The 21,497-nt window shown below is 36.8% G+C and overlaps 1 protein-coding gene across 30 annotated transcripts in view; it reads right to left on the bottom strand.

Annotated features, from left to right (window-relative positions):
• GTDC1 (glycosyltransferase like domain containing 1) overlaps positions 1–21,497 on the bottom strand; it is a 266,987-nt gene that overhangs the window by 226,187 nt on the left and 19,303 nt on the right. For 18 of the 30 annotated variants that reach the window (XR_005586243.1, XM_039495011.1, XM_039495008.1 and 15 more), the window contains 3 exons: positions 11,666–11,689; positions 10,104–10,201; positions 7,328–7,396 (listed from right to left, as the gene is read on the bottom strand). The exons of 3 other annotated variants lie outside the window; for them this stretch is intronic. The gene's annotated coding sequence lies outside the window, so the exon portion shown is untranslated. Of the gene's footprint in view, positions 1–7,327; positions 7,397–10,103; positions 10,202–11,665; positions 11,690–14,845; positions 14,862–21,497 lie in introns of those variants that run through there. 9 more of the 30 variants (XM_039495017.1, XM_039495023.1, XM_039495015.1 and 6 more) reach the window with 7 other exon arrangements.

Raw genomic sequence — 21,497 nt, 5'->3', positions numbered from 1 at the left:
CTGGATCTATGTATACTTAAAATTTGCATATTAAAGGAATGAATCAACGTCACAGAAGTAGTAGTATCCAGTGATTGCTTACCTCTTCGCACAATTAAAAATTCATCTATGTATCTATTTTATGGAAAAAAGCTAACTACAATGATAAATTATATTTACTTTCCAAATTGTACTATCAGAGGTGTTACTGATATTCAAGTCATTCTAAACCTTTATAAGCAATTAACATATTGGATATTTTAATATGACACAGCAGGGCAGAGAATTAGTTGTCTATATAAACCAGGCCTAGGTGATAGAGGATGATAACCTATACTATTTGTATAAATATTTTCTTTATTCCTGCTTAGAGGTTAATGAAATTGTGTAGCATATCTGTTGTTTTTTTTCCTGGTAAATTACATTATAGCCTACTTTATATATTTACAGAATTAAATCATATTAAAATAACTGTCTTCATATTTCAGCTAATTTTTACTGCATTCTTCTTTTAACACCCTCACTACAAGTAAAACTACTGTTGTCTATTGTAACTCATAATTTTTTTGAGAAAAAAGGCAAATGATAGGGCTCCAAACAATAGCTATGTTAGAAGAAGAAATCTTTTTTTTTTTAAACCTGGCACCACAGCAGGTCTGTAGTTTGCTGATTTTTTTAAAATCAGCTTTATATATTGCCTGTGTATTTATTTGTAAGCTTTCAGCAAATATCAAATTATATTTAAAATTAGTGAATTCAGCCAAATCAAGTTTTGAAATAAGAACAGCAGAGCTGATTGCAGTACAACAGAAGACATAGCTTAATACCGTAATTAGAGAAACTATAGAAAAATATAGCTAGCAGTGTTCCAAGAGAAAAGTGGTTGTGTCCACATTATCACTTAAGAACCATTTTGATTCAAACACCTTCAGTGTAACTCCAGTGAATGCAAGGGAATTATCCCAGGATGAATTTAACCCTTTATATGCTAATGCAACTGAATTAATTGAGGTTGCTAAGAAGTTCTTCAAAATCACTACAGAAAGATGGTACTACCAATATCTGTAGGACCAAGAAGAAAAATATGTTGATTATTAGGGAAAAAGAAAATGAGACAGCCAAAATCTATGAAAACATAGTTCCAGATATCACTCTCATCGCGGCTGGGTTCTGGGGGATTCATGTGTATTAGCTGGGAGGGCACTGCAGGTGGACTTGGGGAGGGGGGGGGTCACCCGACTGGGCTCTGTGTTGGGAAGGGGGCAGAGAAACAGGAACTGGATTGTCATAGAGGTTTCTTTAACACTGTACTCCTGGGGGAATTTTTGTGTGTGTCTTTATTGTTCCAGACATACTTGCTCACAGTTATTTTGAAATAAATTACCAAAATAATTGAAACTGGTGTGATTATGTAATGTTATTTTGACCAAAAAAATTGCAGAATTTTAAAATATTGTGCACAGAATTTTTAATTTGTCACAGAATGCTCCCAGGAGTGCTGATACATCTGTATCTTCTACTGCATATACTACACTGGCAATAGAGCCTCAAACAAATCTTTTTGTGCTGTGGTCTTTTTCTAAAGGATATCTTTGCAACCTACCCTAATTTGTTGGCTGATTTATATATTTTGGGGGAAGATACCTCCCACAGTTTTTGAAAGAATTGTCCAGCTATACTTAGAACTAACCATAACTCCTCTTCCCTAAATCAGCTTAATTAAGCAAACAGTCATAGGGCTTGTCTCCACTGGCACTTTACAGCGCTGCAACTTTCTCGCTCAGGGGTGTGAAAAAACATACCTCAAGCACAGCAAGTTTCAGCGCTGTAAAGTGCCAGTGTAAACAGTGCACCCGTGCTGGGAGCGACACCTCTCATGGAGGTGGTTTTCTCGTGGAGGTCTCCCAGCGATCTGCCATTACTACACAAGCCAAGTTAAAGAGCTTTAGCATTGCTAGTGTAGACTAGCCCTTGGTTGCTACTCCCTCTTCCAAATTGACTCACCATAGAATTCTCCTCCCATCCTTAGAAATCTGTGAAGATTGTCTGGGCTGACATTAGGATCCAGAGGCTATACATATATCTCTGCTCTCACTTTTCCTAATATATGTTTTTATGTAATTTTCTAATGAGAAGAAACTGTTGGTGTTTCCATCCCCAACAGGATTGTTTTTGTCTGACATAACACAATATCACATAATAAAGAGGAGCATCCATGTTAGGTTTATTGTGTGTTAACATCCTCCAGTCAAGAAGAGGATTTTGACCTCTCAAAGTCCCAAATAAGCCAATGTAGAAAATCACCTTATAGATCATCACCAATAGCTATCAGATAATTTTTTGAAATGACTAGCCTCTCCCAAGAGCCACTCTTAATGATATTTACAAAGATCTGTGATGAAAACACTAAAGCTTGTTTGAGGAACAATTACAGTAGCATAATAATTACTTAAATGAGCTGCAATAATCAATACTAAAGCAACACCAATATTCTAAAATGTACATAGTTTAAATCTCCTGAAATAAAAATGGATGTTTCATACATAAACTAGTAATTAATATGATTCATAATTCTCAACTATTGCTTTATAAAACATACCATAAGTGCACACTATATAATAGGTTATGACATCACATGAAATGTTCAGGAAAACTGTCTATTCTAGTCAGATATCTTCTGTCAACTGAAGTAGAAAACATATGATCTGAATATCTATGAAATAAGTAGCATATCAGGTACCCACAAGATGTAAGCAACTTCTACCACTGCAGGCTATCTTGACATCAGATACTTCACTACTTTTAATGACCAGCATCCTATCAACATGAAACACCAAGATCACATTCAGTGACTGAAATATGAAATTGTTTTTCGATAGTTTGTTAATCTTTATTATTAATATTGGAGCAGAAGTTAGCACTTAAAATATTCTGAAGAACCAACCTTACTTTTGTGTTTAAATCACTGGAGGTGCGATGCAAACCCCTTTGGGCTAAATGCCCTCATCAAAACATCTTATAGGTACATTAAAAATGGAATGAGCATAAACAACTCCAACAGAGCAGAACTTGAGATGGTATTGCAGTGATCTTTGCCTTCCATAAATATCAACACTTGGGACAGTGGGCATGGGAATAAGAGCAACTAATTATTATACTTTGCTTAAGGGCAGTATGGTGTTCACTGCAGGTATCTCGATTGCAGCTTTTTGCCTAATGTATTGCCTCTCAAACACTTCCACTATAACGACTTGCTGATATACTCTAAAGCATTTCTAGTATACCAAACTGCTTTATATTCAGAAAGAAATACTCTGTAACTTCTGAAAGATGTTACTAAAAAGGAAATAGCAGTTGGGAAACTGTATATGGCATACAAGTGAATAGTATCAAATTGCATCTAAGAGACAAATTAAATTGTAATAGTGATACTTATTGCAGAGACTTTTTTTATGAAAATATTTATTTTTTCTAAACAGCAGATAAAAAGAAGTCATATGTAATTAATAGTATCTTGTTATGGCAAACAGTTTCAATCTTTGATTTTGCAGTATTATCCAAGCTATTAGCTTGATGTCTGCTGAGAAAACAATATTAATTCACAATTTGCATACATATATTTTTATACTGATGCTATTAAGAAACTGATTTTGGGGGTCTTGGGGACTTTGGTTGTGTGATTTTCTTTTATTGGTTGTTTTTGCAATTTCCATAAAACGAATTTCTCTAAATACTATAATGCTTTGTAATTACTAAATACTTTAGTCTAATGAATAGTTTTATACTGATGTTAAATGTTTCTTCTCTGATACATACACAAAATATAGGCCACGTTACTGGGTTTGGCTGAGTGGGGCTCAGTACAGAACCTTGATGGAGGAAGAAAAATAAGCCATTTTGCTAATGCCCGGATTCCTAGCATGATTTAGAAGAGCCTAACAGCAGCTCTAAATTATGGCAACAGAAATGGTCACTGAAGAACAAACCCACTGGCTGGAGCACAGAGCATGGTTTCAGCCTGTCTCCTACGTTAGCTTTAGGCCACCATGGGATGCGACAGGGAAGCCCACAACTGCCACTCTGGGGCAGTATTAAGTCTCCTTTGCACTACTGGAGCAATGCAAAGACAATTAAACCTAGGCTGAGAATCTGGGCCAATAACAATTTAAACAGCTTTCATCTCCTCACATTTTAGACCCTGAAAGATCCATCAAAACATAAAAGCAGTTTGTGATCAGATGTGCATCAGACCAAAGGTCCATTTAGCCCAGTATCCTGTCTTCCAACAGTGGCCAATGCCAAGTGGCCAAGGGGAAATGAATAAAACACCCAGTCCCAGCTTCTGGCAAACAGAGGGTAGGGACACCATCCCTGCCCAACCTGGCTAATAGCTATGGATGGATCTAGCCTCCATAAATTTATCTAGTTCTTTTTTTAACTCTGTTATAGATGTGGCCTTCACAACATCCTCTGGCTAAGAGTTCCACAGGTTGACTGTACATTGTGTGAAGAATTACTTCCTTTTGTTTGTTTTAAACCCGCTGCCTATTAATTTCATTTGGTGATCCCTAGTTTTTCTGTAATAAGGAGTAAATAACACTTCCTTATTTACTTTCTCCACAACAGCCATGATTTTATAGACCTCTACAATATTCCCTCCTTAGATGTCTCTTTTCCAAGCTGAAGAGTTTTAATCATCTCTCCTCATAATCTCCTCCATCTCAAGCACTTTATAAACTATAGTCTCAATCCTGCAAAAATGTCCCATTATGGTTAGTCTCATTGACTTCAGTCATCAGCAGATTAAGACAGGAATTGAAGAATATCATTAACCTATCATTATGAAACTACAGAGGGAAATTTCATATAGGAATTACCCAAATTGGAATATGCCCAACAAATAAGGTTCATGTGCCCAAGGCATCATAGGAGCTTTAGTAGCTACAAATAGTCAAGACTTTGGGATATATCTCATCAGGAAGACAGCACCTTTAGCGCTACAATGACCATAAATGCACTGCAGAGGCACTGATTCAGAACTGATCCAAGATGCAATAATGCCACATATTAAATCATCACCACCACTTCCAGGAGCAACCAGGGTTTTCTTCAAGGTCTCCTATCCAAGAAATGACCAAGCACACACCTATTCAGTTTGTGATCAGATGTGATTACCATTTGAGATGCTATAGTCATAAACAGTGTGTCCTATATCAGTGTAAGGAACTAATATATCCCTAACTTTGGTTCACAGAATCCTTTTGTTGCTGCCTCACCAAGATATTTTTATTTTCACTGTTCTTAGTTTTCAGAAAATCAATCCAAATACTCTCAGAAGTTACTAAATAAAAATATAGATTTTAATTGCTAATAGTTATTAAAATGAATTTTCATCTTTATATTTATTTTAGGAATCAGATTTATTAGATATACAAATAACATTTTTTTAAAAAACCCTTAAGATTTAGCAGTCATGTATTTTGATTATAGTTATAATTACTTTCTGAGGTAATGGCTAAACAATCCTGCTCTCGATTGCACTAGTACAAACCTGGACTAATTTCACTGACTTCATACAAGACATCTAAGATTTACAGTGTTTAAGTGAAAGCAGAAGTGGCCCAATAAGTCTAACTGGATATTTTCCATATAAAAATACTCAATTTTTAAGCTAATAAACCTTATGCTCATTTCTTGATTTAAAAGGTTGGTGTGACTGGTAAACTGTAGTTTCAATATTAGAAATAATGAGGTAGCACAAACTCAAGAAATGCAAACTTCCTGAGCAAAACCAACAGGCTCCTGAGATATTATTTTGCAAAGCTTTTTTATTATTAACTATTTCCTCACTGAATGATTACAGTTTTTGTCATTTGGATTCACAGGTACAAAAGAGTGCTGATTAAAATAAGAACTCTTTAGTGATAGGAAACATTTTTCCATGTCGTTTTCAGCCAGTGCCCCTTTAACAATGACTTTCAGAAATTGACAAAAATGTTCTGTAAACAGCATTAACTCATCAGCAAATAGATTTTGTATTGAAAGGATCACACAACATACACCTCTACCCGATATAACGCCACCCGATATAACACGAATTCGGATATAATGTGGTAAAGCAGTACTCTGAGGGGGGCAGGGCTGCGCACTCTGGCGGATCAAATCAAGTTAGATATAATGCGGTTTCACCTGTAACGCGGTAAGATTTTTTGGCTCCCGAGGACAGAGTTTTATTGAGTTAGAGGTGTATGTAGCTTTAAATTCAGTCCATCTTCCTCGGATAAGCCTGACCTGTTTTTACTCATTCTGCAGTGTGAAAACGCAGTGACGCAGAGATGTGAGTGAGTATGAATGACTATGACCAATCATGAAAACTATTACTTAAATGAAAAGTCCTTATTCACACAAGCAAGGATTCCAATGGTCCTACCTGCATGAATGGCTTTAGTGGGACTACGAACATGAATAAGGTTTTACAAGATTAGACTATGTTTGTACAATGTCATATATACCAATGCCCCTATCAACAAACATTTATTAATGTAACTTTATGGAGATGAATAACCTCACTGAACTCAGTAAGAATACTCACGTAAAATTATTCATATGTGTAAGTAAGTATTGCAGGATGTGGCCCAAGCTTTCTAAGTCAAGGTACAATTTCTTTGTATGTGATAGAGTACAAGCCGTAGGTTCTAAGTCTGCAGCATCTTTGACACTCTATAAAGTGTTTGTATTTCCTGGGTGCTGTTAACATAAAACTTGAAACAGGACTAGAAAGAATGTTCTCTTGCTTATTGTGCTGAAATTCTCTGGTATTGTGTTTAACTGAAATGCAGAGTTATTCAGCGGGATTTCAGAAACAGAGGTTTGGAATATTTTTCCATAAATGAAAATTTATTCTATTTACACTGGATCTCTTTACACAGATGTAGGGCTCTAATGGCACAGGCCTTACAAAGAACCAAAAATGTTTTTTGAGTTTCAGTGGACTAGACTGAGCACAATTAACAATTGCACATGTGAAATGTAGTAGGCAGTTGCTACTTAAAGTTGGGAATATTATGTAAATATGATAAAGGCAGAGATGCCTAGAAAGAAACCGTAATCTAGCTACTTTGATTTCTATGATTCAGTATAATGTGACTACAAAATACAATTTAAATGAACAACATCTAATTTAATTAAGTTAAACACCACATAAGAAAAACATCTGCAAGACTCAGTCATCCCTTGTTGCTAGTAAGTGTAAGTAGCCATTTTGATCCCATTAACACAACTTTGAGATGGATGATGTTCACCTGAAACAGTAAGTCTGAAATAACAAACAAAACATGAACTTCCTTACTTTGTTTCAGTTTTGGTGTATGCAAAGCGTGAACACAAAAATACTTCATTTTCTTCCACTTCTGGTTTTCTATTAAAAAGAAAATTAAAGACATTTAATTTTCCCTCCAAATTTATTAAGTGAACAGAAATATACAATCATGGAGTTTTTATGGGAAAAATCGCTTGCTAAACAGTTAGCCAGGGACCAACCTAGCTAAACCGGAAACCTCCTATTTTAACAAATATAGGCCCTGAGCCTGCAGATGCCCAAGTGTTTACAAGATTTGGGACAAAGTATATATGGTTTGTGCTCTTCTGCTCCATTAATGGTAATGGAAGTCTACAGGGTTCTCCATCCTGATGTTACCAAAATATATGTGGCTCCTCTTTTGTGCACTATTTCAGAGAAAGTCAACACAGAGACACTCATGCAGCTATATCAAAAAGAAGTTATTTTTCTTAAAATTTATGTTGGGATCCTAGCAATTCATCTGCCTCCATAAGACGTTTACAGTTTCAATTTCTATGGGGAGCCAAGCAGGCTTCAAATATTGAAGGGCAGTTCTTATTGTCAAAACTGTCAGTTTTACAATGATAGCTTCATTTTTACGACAGTTTCACAAAGAATATATATATTCCAGTTGCCAATAAACAAGTGTACTATAAAAAAAGCCAAACACCAACGAATGAGAATTTGCTCTGGGATCTTGCCACTTTAGATTATACAGTTAGCTTTTCATTAACTCTGTTTAATATTGCTGCATTCCTGAAAAACAAAAATACAAATTAAACCATAAAAATGCAAAATAATGTTGATAACCTTCACACCATTAAACAGCTTTTTCACATCATGAGTTTAAGAAGCCTTCAGCTTCTTTCAATCCAGATATGGTTCAAATGGTCTTGTAGAAGGAGGTTCTTTAAATTCACAATTTCAAAATTCCTTTCCTCTTTAGGCCTCCTCCTTCCAGATGCAAAATTCCACCCTAACACAAGATGAACAGCATTGCCTAGTGAACCAGTTATAGTGCTTTAAACCCCCATGCTGCAGATTCTGGTTCAATTTCTGCGCTCTCACTCCACAGGCTAACAGGGGATAAGAGCTCTGCTGAGACTGCATGTTTTTAGGGGAAAGTCTACTTCACCTCTTTGACCTCTCTAGCTGATTAAATAAATGACTCTGGTGGGCTGTCTGGTGTCACTGACAGGAAGATGGTGGCTGGGAAACAATCTAGGGAATCCTCACAAGCTCATTAAGATCTGGACCACTCTTGTGAGAGATTAAATATACTGTTCTAAGGTGCAGGCTTTTCACCTTCACCTGCCTATTCATAAATAAAAAAACCAAATTAGCCTCTCCCGGATCTGGATAACATTCCTTTGTGCAATCCCCCATGCCACTCTATTGCCAGCACAGACCCTGATCCAGAAAAGCACTTAAACACATGTATAACTGTAAGCACGAGTAGTCCTGCTGAAATCAATGGGAAAATTCACATTCTTAAATTTACACGTGCATAAAAGCTTTGCTGGCTCCAGGCCCTAATGAGCTTGATGGCTCTGAGGGGTTGTTACCCCAATTAGAAATTCTGGCCAACACTTCTATAGCTCTAACTCTTTCCTAGGAAAATATTTGATATAGCTACATCTCATTTGTCCTCAAAAATATGAAAAGTATTTCTTAAAAAGGTGTGTCAAAACAGTGATTTAATGAGCTGACATACTGGAAATCACCTAAAATTAATAATTAACTGTTTACCAGAATCATGTTAAATTTCCAGTGGATACTATTCAAATTAAAATTGTCAGAAAAACCTGAAAAAGAACATAATGTATAAGCCTATATATAAACATACAAATACATACACAAGTGTCTATAAAGCACCAACACTTGTTTTATATCTGCCTTTACTCTGAAATGGGGAAAGCCCGTGTTACACCTCTTTGAAAAAATTAAACAAATCTTCCCCCACACCTCAGCCTCTTCCAAAACCAAAGTGCAGCATGACATTTGCTACATGCACTTTCGATATACGCCTTACAAGCGCGTGGTAAATGCCTTCTTTTTAGAGATGATGCAAATTACAGGTATGCAGATGGAAATGCTAAAATGTGTTCTAGTTTCACTCTCGAAAGTACTCTTGAGACTGCAACCACATGATTCAAAACTATTTGTACTCCTCACTTCTGACACTCAAACACATTCTCTTACTCTGCTTGCACAAAGACAGCATATACAAATGAAAAATATGCTTTTCCCATAAGTTTCAAAAGAAATATATTTTAATCATTTGTTAGATAACAAGCACCTATAACTTAAAAGCTAAACCAGCTGACCAGGACTTGCGTTTTCTTCCTTTTGTACTTTCCTGTTTGAGTTATACTTTCAGTATCATACCAAAAACAAAAAAGAAAAAAACCCAGATCTTAAAAAAAAAAAAAATTCAAAAAATAAGAGACTCCTACTTCATAACATAAGGTTTTCATTAGATTTTAAGCAAATGTTAAAAACAAATTAAATTCATTTTAAAAATACGATCTTAGCATTTACTTGTGTACCCTTTTCACAAAGGGGTTTAAATATATAGATCTCTCACGTGTACAAATTCAAAAGTTTTAGAAATTACACTCAAAATAATATTTATCAGATACTGTATGATGTTGTGTATATTCAAAGCACTACACAAACTGTAATTAATCTACACAACATTCCTGTAAAGTAGGCAGGTTAGTTTTACTACAGATAGGATATTTAAAGATTCCAGTACCAGGCACAGGAAGGTGAAGTGGCTTACCCTTACAGTGAGCCAATGGCACAGCCAGTATTAGAACCCATGGAGTTCCTCGGTTCCTCAAATTCTATCTTGATTGCACTATATCACATTGCCTTTCACTTACATAGAAAAGGAACACAAGATTAAAAAAAAAATCTTTTAAATCTTATTCTAGAAAGAAATGTTAATAATAGTCTGGGTAGTACAGAAAGGCATGGAAGTTTAGGTCATGAATTGGTCGACATTTTAAAATTCTGCCCATCTCTCATTGCCTTGGGCCTATCTCAAAAAGGACATTACAATAATGATCTGTGTGTGGTAACCATCTGCAGCTTTGTGACTCTGCACTTCAGGATTGAATGCAAAATCAGCACAGTATTTTACTGAATTATTGATTATCAACTAAAACACACTATGCTTTATACACTTGAGAAACCAATCTCAGTCAGCATTTACCATGGAACATTTGATATGCTGGAAAGCATGAACCAGTAAATGTAAAGACACGATAGGCAGAAATTCAACATGAAAAGAAAGCATAACTTCTCTTGTCTTTTAGAGAAACTCTACAACAAATAATTATGTACTTATTTACCAAATGACAGGTATCAGTGCTTTGTATGAGATATTATGAAGTTATACAGTTGCCTAACGGAATGCATTCCTCCAATAATAAAGCACAACATGTCAAAGAGATATCATGAAAAATAGGAAATTTGATCTTATAATTTAACTGAGCCTCACAACTACATGATGAGGGAACGTTCACAACATTATCAGGGTTGCAGATAAGTAGGTTTACCTACCAGGATATGTGTTTTAAAAATACACAAGGAAGAGGAAGCTAGTCATTGGCAAGGAAGGAGATGAATCAGGCCCACAGAACCCAAAGCTAGTCCTGTCTCTGTTCATATAAACTAGCCATGTCTATCACTAGTACAGTGCTTCTCAAAGTCGGGCCGCTGCTTGTTCAGGGAAAGCCCTGAACGGTCTGGGCCGGTTTGTTTACCTGCCGCATCCGCAGGTTCGGCCAATCGTGGCTCCTACTGGCCACGGTTCGCCACTCCAGGCCAATGGGGGCTGCGAGAAGGGTGGCTAGCACATTCCTCAGCCCGCACCACTTCCCGCGGCCCGTTGGCCTGAGACATTGAACCATGGCCAACGGGAGCCACGATCGGCTGAACCCGCGGACGCGGCAGATAAACAAACCGGCCCAGACCGCCAGGGGCTTTCCCTGAACAAGCGGCGGCCCAACTTTGAGAAGCACTGCACTAGTATATTAATTATTGTGCTCCAGATGGTAATATTTCATAGCAAATCATTTAATTGTGGTTTGCACTGTATGAAACTAAACATGATAGTCACTTTTGAAAATGTTACCTAAGTGCCTAGGAGCCTACAACCAATTTTCAAAAGTGATTTAGGGACTTGGAAGCCTAAATCACATTGACTTTCAGTATTATTCATATCTCTATAAGAAGGGTTAAACAGTTATGATAAACAGTGTATTGCATGTAATATTTTATGTTTCATCAACACTGTAAATATATTCAATCGGTTTTTAATTTTTTTAATATACTCACGTCAAGCACCTCCCTTGGCAGGGCCTGTGAAAAGAATGGAACAGAACTGATCACCATCAGCTCTATGCCACCTACAGATTCTCCTATGTCAGTGAAAATTGCAGCTGGCCATTTAGACTCTGTTTTAAGGATATTTGGGGCTACCAAAGCACCCTAAGGTTTTTGTACTTTGTCCTTGCCCCAAAGAACTTACAATTTTAACAGGACACAAGAAATGAGGGAAAGAAACAGATCAAAAAGTGGAGAGGAAAGGGAGACAAGGACAAGGGAACAGTAACAACAATACAGTTAACTCAGTAAGGCATGTGTATATTTTGATGATTCCATAAGGTTTGGGTTTTTTAAAATATAGTAAACCTCACATCTTATTGACAAGATAGCAGAAGTGAAAATTTAGTTGGCATATGAATTATTTAAAATATTAATTATGAACTAAATAAATACATTTAACCACTTGACTATTTACATTATTTGAGTGTGCCTGTCTTGGTTTTATCAAATTATTTTAATATAGTTCCTTCTGCTACTGCTTACATCATCTGCAGAGTTTGCAATACATCTATGTGCCAAAACCATCTTAAACCTATCCATGGTTGATGATAAACAAAACACTACCTATAAATCTGCAGACACCACACTCTGTGGATATTTTCTTAGGCATGTAATTAATTATCAAAAAGTATGAAACACTGAACCCTAAAAAAGAAAATAGCACATTCACCAACTGGACTTTAAAAACACTGTGTATTAACAATTTCCTTTTTTCATATTTGGCCTTGCTATCTCACATTATGACACATTGTCACTGAGAAGAATGAGATCAGACAGATTTTCCTACATTAGTTATGGCATGGCATAATGTCCTTGATTAATCACATCAAGGCAAAATTTTAAATTATCAAAAACACCATTTTTTTCCTTAGAACCACAAGATGTGTGTGCATTTTGTATATTTACATGACATGGCATGGAAGATTAAGTGTTGGAGGATTATTATTTTTGTCCTATTTCTGAGGAAGGTGTGTTTTAAAACAGCTAAACTATTCCACAAAATTAGATTTAAAATATATCAGCAGAAAATTATTCAATCTATAAAGAAGTTAATATAACAAATATTAGCTGTGCTGGTCTATTTCTAATATTGACTTTTAAGGTCTTGATAATTTCATAACATACTACATAAATGTCTCAGTTAACATTCCTTTTTCCATTTCATGTACTTCCTAAAATCTCTTAAGCTATTTTATTTACAAGATTTTATATATACAATGTCAATATAGTCTTGATGGGCTGAGTCAAACGCTGCAGGTCAATTAGGGTGTCAAAATTAACAGAAAGTATGTCAAAATAAGCTGCACAGCATTTATAAATATGCTATATGTACAAATTATGTGTGAGATCTACAGAAGCCGTTAAATGTTGAGATCTAAGCTTTTCTTGGAATCAAAGAGATAACCCTAGCTGTTGTACAAATATTACCAGTGAAGTAGTTTTTTAGCTCCCTGAGAAAGTCCACTGCTTTGGGGATAATAATTCCTAAGCTTTCATCAAAATACTGTGAGAAATTTGGGTTACATACATTGCAAATATATGCAAATAAAATTCACAAAATCTGAACACTTCATCTTGATCAGGATATGCAGAAAGAAACACTGACATAGGGACAGAATTTAAAGCAGAAAGCCACAGTTTTATTAAACTTTAAGGGAGGGAGGTTAATTTCTCCCCACCAAAAAATACCAAGTATTTACTTGGGTCCAGAATGGCCTCCAAGCCAAATAACCAATATTCAGGATTGGCCCCATTCAGCCTAGCCACTAGGATTCAGCCTGCCTCTGGGTTCTCTGATTCTGTCTCAACAGGGGGGGAATGAGGGTATACATGAAGACCATCTCAGTCTTCAAAAACTTGAGGTTTCCCCTCCTTCCTATAGGCCATTAAATAAGTGCTGGAACTAGGGATGCTGCTGCACCCCCTGGCTTTAAGTGTTTTCCATCACATACAGGGTTTACAGTTTGGTTCAATGGCTCTCAGCACCCCTATTATACAAATTGTTCCAGCACGCCTGGGCCATTAGGTCTACCAGTCATCTCTTGGGTTCATCATTCATGCTTATCTCTAGGATATCCACACTGGATTCTGGCTGCAAATTACAAACCTCACTTACAATCTTGCAACTTTTAATTCCTGTCCTTACTCCTTATTAACCTAAAACTGAAGCTCAGGGTGCTGCTAGAAAGGTGAGAAAACTTATTGGACACCTTGCCAATCTTGTGCCAAGGTAAAAAAAAAAAAAAATCTTCCTGATACCCAAATGTGGTGATTTAGTAAGACCACAACATCCTGGAAATGACGTTCAAACCATACCTTCATCACAGGGTAGGGAGCACAAGGCAACAGGCATTGGAGAATAACTGCTGTATACCCCTATGGCTCCATACACAGCAAATGAGTGAGGCAATCAAGTCTTCCATCCCATCCATAGTCAAACCAATGGATGCCACATAGGCACAATCTCCATGTGTGTCCCAGGGGGAGTAGGACTTCACCTCTCCTCTTGATCCTGGGGGTTGTCTATCTCTGGCCAGTTCAAGAATGCTTCCATCAACCTAGCACTGTCTACACCAGGACTTAGTGATGTAGTTAAACTAACCTAAGGGTTGTGGAATCTTCAGACCCCTGAGCAATACAAGTAGCTGGTTCGATCTAATTTTCTGGTGTAGACCAGCCCTAAGTAGAAAGTATTATCAACATTATTATGCCTCAGGGGGATATATTCTTTCAGAAAAAATAAACTTGAGGATATATCTTAAGCCACAATTTGAACTACAATAGCAATAACCTCTCTGTAAATTAGCTACCCAGATTATAAAATCATTCAAAGTTTAAAAAGAGAGGCTAAAAAGCAGTGCAACCTGTAGAAACTAAGAAGTGAAAGGTGGTGTACAAGTTCTCAGTGTAATTCTCCCTGCTATTGTGATTTTTTTGTCTCTGATATTCAGTTTTAGTCTTAATAGGTTTTTTTAATTTAATTATATAAAACTTTACAAACATATAAAATGTTTATGTTATAAAAGTTAAAGGGATGTGCAAGGTTGGTAGACCAAAAGTATGAAATATCAACTGTGTTGTGTATTGCAAGTGCATATATGTATTGCCTTTTCCCCAAGCTCCTCTCACCTGCTTGTCTTGTGGGCAGGCAGTAAAATGAAATTTACAAAAATCCTGCAGTCTGCTTAAACAGAAAAAGAAAAGCAAAATGTAGAAAAATACAAAGAATGTAAGTGCAATTACATCAAAACTGTACATTTTTTGTTATTGTAAGGCCACAATAAGTGTAAGTTTTGTTTATTTTTTAAATAAATACATTTTGAAGATGCACAGCTTTACTATACTGAGTGGTAGCCTTGGGACCATACATGCTGGGTAACACAGAGGTTATGATATTTATGTGACTAAAAGTTGGGATCTGTTCATTTTCCAATTAAAAACAGATGTTGTGTCTTTATTTACTTAACTCAGTGGCAACGTAATGACTGTGCATCTGGGAATCTTCACATGGGCAAGCTGAGATTGAGACTGGAGTACTGATTGGGGAGGATGCACAACCTGCTCCTGGCATCTAGTAGAAACACTAGAGGAAAGTTAAAACAACCAAAAACTGTGTGGACTTTGCTGAGGAAATCCCTCAATGCTGGGGGACACTCTTAAAATGAACTCCCAAAGCAGAAACTGAGGGTGTTTCTCTAATAACCAGTAAGGAGGAGACAGGTGTCTCAGATTCAGTGCCTCTGCATGGGTAGCCTTATGTCACTGTGACAGTCGGTATCCCTATGCTCACCCTTTTTACAAAACTATAATGGATTTTGTACAAAGTATGCATTGTGAGGTATCATTTGAAAACTCATAATTTGCTGATCATTATTGTCATGGTAAAATGTGTGTGGCAACATTGTATGTAAAGTTATAAGATTCTATTGTACGACGATACTAAAACATATTCTAAATATGGGGAAAACAGCCACTAACCAATTCCTCAGGGACAGAAGGCGAACTGACACCTCAGCCAGGTGTCAATGAAATTAAATGGACTATAGCCTGGTTAAGAAGCCATTCTTTGGCAGGGAAAAGGGTGTGAGCAAGAAATTTACATCTTAGCAATGAACAGCTGGAGGTTCCCATCTCCACAGATGGGCTATCTTCTGAACCTCGGCTGAGATTATTTTCAAAGAAAAAGAGAACTATAAGAAAGGACAGCAGAGACCCCAAAATCTCTCTCCCCATTCAGTTCTTCTCATGGCATCAACACCACCTGAATGATGAGGAAATTAACACAAATTGAGGCAAGAGCATGTGGTGAGAGAAACTTTTTCTTTGAAGTCACTTAGTTTGTTAAGCTAGCTATTAGTTTGCATTTTTCTTTAATTTCTTTGTAACCTATTCTGACTTTTCTGCCTCCTTACTTGTAATCACTTAAAATCTGTATTTCTTTAGTTAATAAACTTATTTTATTGTTTTATCTAAACCAGTGTGTGTTTGGATTGAAGTGTTTGGGAAACTCCATTTGAGATAACAAGGTTTGTGCATATCATTTTCTATTAACGAAATGACGGACTTTATATGAGCTTGTATTCTCCAGGAAGGTGCTGGGCAGTACAAGACACATTGGGGGGGGAGGGGCGGGAAGTCTGGGATTGGGAGTTTGCTAGTGTTTCCCACACTGTAATTCATGGGTGGCTGGCTACAACATTCATACAGTATAGCTGGGAGTGATTTACATGCTGGAGGCAATGTCTGAGCAGATCAGAAGTGGTTGCTCTCACAGTGAAGCAGTGTAAAAGGCATCCCTTGTTGGAGAATTGTGGGGACACAGCTGTCCATCAGTCTAGATTGTACCCTGCAGACTGTCATAGTCCTCCACAGATCTCTTGGGGATGCAGGAGGGTTTGTGAGCTGCCCCCCCCTCCCATTTATTCTGCAATGAAACCAAATGCCACAAAGGGAGAATGCAGAGGGAATTCTGTGAGCAGAATCTCAGGGAATTTCCTAGCCCCTATGTAGGTTTTTCTGCATAGAGACATAATCTGACCCACAGTGCTTAAATACACAAATATTTTAAAACATTACTAAGGCAGGAGTCAACATATTACTCCTCTTAAACGAATATATTGTGCTGGTGCTTCAATTAGTGGATAGCAAAAACATTAAACACCTTAACTTCTGCCATTTTTCACTATACCATGAGGTATTAACATTTAATAATAAATTATTATTAAAAATATTACTAATAAAATCCTCAGTTTGTATTGTTGCTAGGATTTAATGTCAAAACAACTGTTTTAAAATGATGAACTGATTATTTGAAGATAACTCATTTTTGATACGGAGAAATGCGTTCTACTCCAGCAATAAAAACATTCGATAACTAGTTACCAATTACACAAATAGCATGTTCCTGGCCTTAAATGGCTAGCAAAGAGCAGAGATAAAAAAAGAAAAATAACCATATTGCCAATTGAAATCTCTGACTTACTTTTTTGAATATCTATTATGCAAGAGAGTCAGAATGCCAGTAAAACCTAAGACTTCCATGAAAACATTATTTTGTGTATATGTCTTAGATACAAAGCTAAAAGCAGAACTGACAACTGAGCTTGGGAAAGTAAGCCTTTTTGCCAACGAATTTCTTGCAAAGTCAACAATTATAATTTATTCTGATCCTTTGTGTCACCATATTAGTAGTTATTTTTCAGCAACCCCAGAGCAGCTACAAATAATGCCAGAGAAGAGAACTGATATACTTACATGCTGAAAAAGACAGTCCAGCACCCTTACACTCAAAACTACCCTCTGTGGCTCCTTCATACCCCATATGTTGCTAATAAAACTGTTTGAATCATACCTAGGAGACAGTTTTACTGATATTGTATCAGGTCCCTGGGTTCTTCATGTGAGATACGATGTCACTAGAACGATAACTATGCAAATTTTGCAATACAGAATCCCACTGGACACAATATTACGCATATAACTCGCAGTATGAAATTGCGCATTAGCAAAATTTTTGTAACCACTACGTTGAAAAATCTCAGTATGCACTGAAAGCAGATTCAAGAAGTATTAAAGAGTAATCTACATATACATGTGAAACACACCTTTCCCTATAAAGACAGCAGTGATATCGGTCTCAAAAAAGGAAATATGATTGTGTTAATATGATATTTCACAGAAAGATTCAGAACAGATATTGTCTAATTGGTGAACAGTTTTCAACAACATTAAAAATCAATAGCCTACTTTAGAATCCTTAAACTAGATTTTAAAGCATGAGGATCTAACTTTCATCCACACAAAAATTAGTCTAAGTTGCATCTCACAACAGCCTACAGTTTTGGGTTTCTAGTGACTTCATGTACATTTTCTGCAGCTGCAAGAAAACGTCAAACAGACTAATTATGGTAGTAAGCATTATGCCAGGTATCAAGAATCTGCAGAACTGGATTTTATGAATGTACTTTTAAAAGTATCATTAGAAAGCAACATAAAAAAGGGGAGAATAGGGGTGTCTTATGGTCTAAATCCTGGCTTTGGAGCCAGGAACATGAGTTCTAATCCTGGATCTGACTTCAAATCCCTCTATGGCCTCAGGCAAATCAAAACCCCTCTCTGCCTCTCTTCAGTGAAATTAGGATCTCATTTTTGATATTATTTGTACAGCATTAATATGGTCAGTTCTTTATAGACACACAAAATGACAATTCCCTTTCTTGAAGAGCTTACAATCTAGGTAGACATCTTACAAAGCTGAGGGTAGGGAGGCCAAAATAAATAAATAAATAAATAAATAAATAAATAAATAAATCAGTGTGATGAAGTAGCGAAGCAAGTCATACGTCTTATTCCTTCTATGGTTTTATTGTAGTTGTTTCTCTACTAACAGTTATCATCATCAAGAAGTATGTTTTAAAGAGGAATTTGAAAAAAAGAGATGGTGATTGCATGGCAGATTGGGATTCCAGGTTTAGGAAGACAAAAATGCTTAACTATGGCAATGTTTGTAAAGTGTTATATACAGTAAGTTCTGAGTATTATTAAAAGCAAAAGCACTGTTAGTAGCTACCCTCCTGATGTAGTTAGAATGTTTTTTTTTAATATGACTGTAAACAGAATACAGGTGAATTAAATAAGGTATCACAAATTCCAACTAAAATGCTTCCATAAAGGCCAGAGTGTGGTAGTTTTACTCACACTGAGACGTCTTCAACTTTATAAGTTGTTCTATTGACTTGTCTGGATTACTCCTAGTGTAAGGTACCCCCTCAAGACTTTGAGTGACAGTTTATGAGCTAGATGGTAAACTTTACACTGCGTTCTACAAACACTTCACAGCACCTTGACATGCCATTGGTACTGGATTTTATTACAATACAGTTTTGAGATAATTTTATACACGCACACACGTACATGCTTTAGTAAGTTTGCAAAAAAAAACAACAACCCTGCAATGTGGTGCAATTGAAATGTTGAGATTTACATACTTCAGTATAAGACTGCTAAAGATAACAGATTGAAAAGTCATATTTTGAGAAAAGTACGGTCCATATAAATCAAATTTTATCAGTATAGGCTATGATCCAGCATTTGCACTTGTATAGGCTATGATCCAGCACTTAAGCACATACTTACCCTTAAGCACGAGTAGTCTGACTGATCTAAGAAACACTGACATCAGTGGGGACTACTTATGTGCTTAAATTCAGGCATATGCTTACATGCTTTATAGAATTCAGGACTATTGGTATCACTGGATCACCACAATGTAAAATACTCAATCCTAAAAAACAAATCAGTAGAAAAAACAAAAGCGAGATCAACATGAAAAGTTTATTCAAAAGCCTTAAAAATACACTCATGATGAACAAGATCTATTATTTACTGGCTACGTGAGTTCTAGAGCTAAAACGTATTAATGAAACAGTCAATATTAAGGGGTAGGCAACAGAGCTTTTAGAAGATAGCTAAATGTTGAGTAAAATTGAGGCCCTGCACCAAAAAAAAAAAAAAATAGTTCCTGTCTCCATCACCTTTGGTCTTTACTATTCTCAGTAGTTTAATATTAAGGAGCTTGGAGGGTAGACCAGTCTCGATGAGGGCTTCCTCACCTTTGAAATATAACTTCCCCTTTGATTCCCTCTTGAGTTTGTTAACATTTAGGGGATGAGGGTAGACCCCAATGATGGCCACTGGTGGAGCCCCAATGAGGTCAATGCATTCATCAGTTCTAGGGTTACGTATATATAGTGTAACAAGTGAGTTGGCAGGGAAAAGGTACAAAATAGAGTTGTTGGTGGGAAAAAGGTGAAGTTGAGAGAGATGGGAGGACAGTGGTGTATTTACTAGAATACACTGAAGTATTATCAATAATTGAACTAAATTATATCTTTTAAATAAATGAATACCGTGCATTTTGTAATTATTTGCTTTTTACTATTCTTTGTTAGCTGGCAAAATTCAGTCATCTGTTATCTGTCTCCCAGTCATTAGTGTGAATTGGCTAGATTCTAATGTAGCAGTAATATGATTTTTTTTATACAGTACCTGAAACATTTTAAGTTATAGTGACCAATCAAACTAAGTTTTAATATAGCCTATCATGACAGAACTACAATAAACCTAATTTTGAAAATAATATGGCTCGTAACTGCATCAGTAAACTCCCCTGGCAAGAACAACTATGTAACAACTTTCTCAAATAGCAAAATGCAGCCCTAAACACATAGGCCACCATTGAACAATTATGCAGAAACCTTAAAAACCCCAAGGTAATGAGTCACATGTTTTGGTGAAATAATTTCTGGACCCAATATCAAAGTAAAAATCTGGCACACTTAATAGCCTGAGGCTCAATAGTTAGCACCTAAGATTTGCTGAAGTTCAAACACAAGAAATGTACGGACATCCATTCCCAGATATTCAAACAGCATTTAAACAATAGAATCCCCTCAGCACTTCTTTATTAACAGAGCAACAAAACCACTATCATTAGCATAATTGTGACACTTCAATCCATATTTGGAAATAATAGCCAATGGAGCTAAACAAATTGAAAACAAGATAGGTTCTAAAGATGAACCACCTGGAACTCCAGTTATGATTGGATTTTATGATCTAAATACATTTCCGTTTATAAAAATTGCCATGGTAATATCACTCACGTAAGCCTTAAACAACAGGAACACGACAGACTGGGATTTCAATGCAGTCTTTAAAAAGAGTAATGTTAAGTACAGTAAAACCTCACAGTTATGGACACCTCGAGAATGGAGGTTGTTCGTAACTCTGAAATGTTTGTAACTCTGAAGAAGGCATTATGGGATGCTTCTCAGGGCGGACTGCTCGGAGCGGGGGCTCTCAGCTCTGCAGAGGCTGCCCAGTGAGTGGGGGGTAAGGATAGGCAGCTGGTTCTACCCCCTGACTGCCAGGATGATGAGTGAGGCACCCTGGGGCACCACAATGTCAGTGGGCGCATGGTGCAGGCTGTGACCCTTTAACACTGAGCTGCTCCTCCAGAGCGCAGCGTGCAGGCAGGAGATTGGGCTCCAGCTCCAGCAGCTTACACTCCAGGCCAGGTCCCAGTAGCACCTGGGAAGTTTCTTTCCCGGGCTCTGAGCTTGCAAGCTTGTCCCCCTCCCAGCAGAGGGGGACACAACATTCATCACCTCCTACCTGTGACTGCCCTGAGCCATGGCGAGTAGGGGGTGAGGACAGGCAGTCCAGCTGTGCCTACTTTTAAGATGTAATACAGACACAGTACAGTACTTTCTTGTGTTTG

The sequence above is a fragment of the Mauremys reevesii genome, linkage group 11, assembly GCF_016161935.1.
Source record: "Mauremys reevesii isolate NIE-2019 linkage group 11, ASM1616193v1, whole genome shotgun sequence".
Lineage (NCBI taxonomy): Eukaryota > Metazoa > Chordata > Testudines > Geoemydidae > Mauremys > Mauremys reevesii.
The sequence above is the reverse complement of the archived record's forward strand: the minus strand, read 5'-3'. Positions and strand labels throughout refer to the sequence as shown.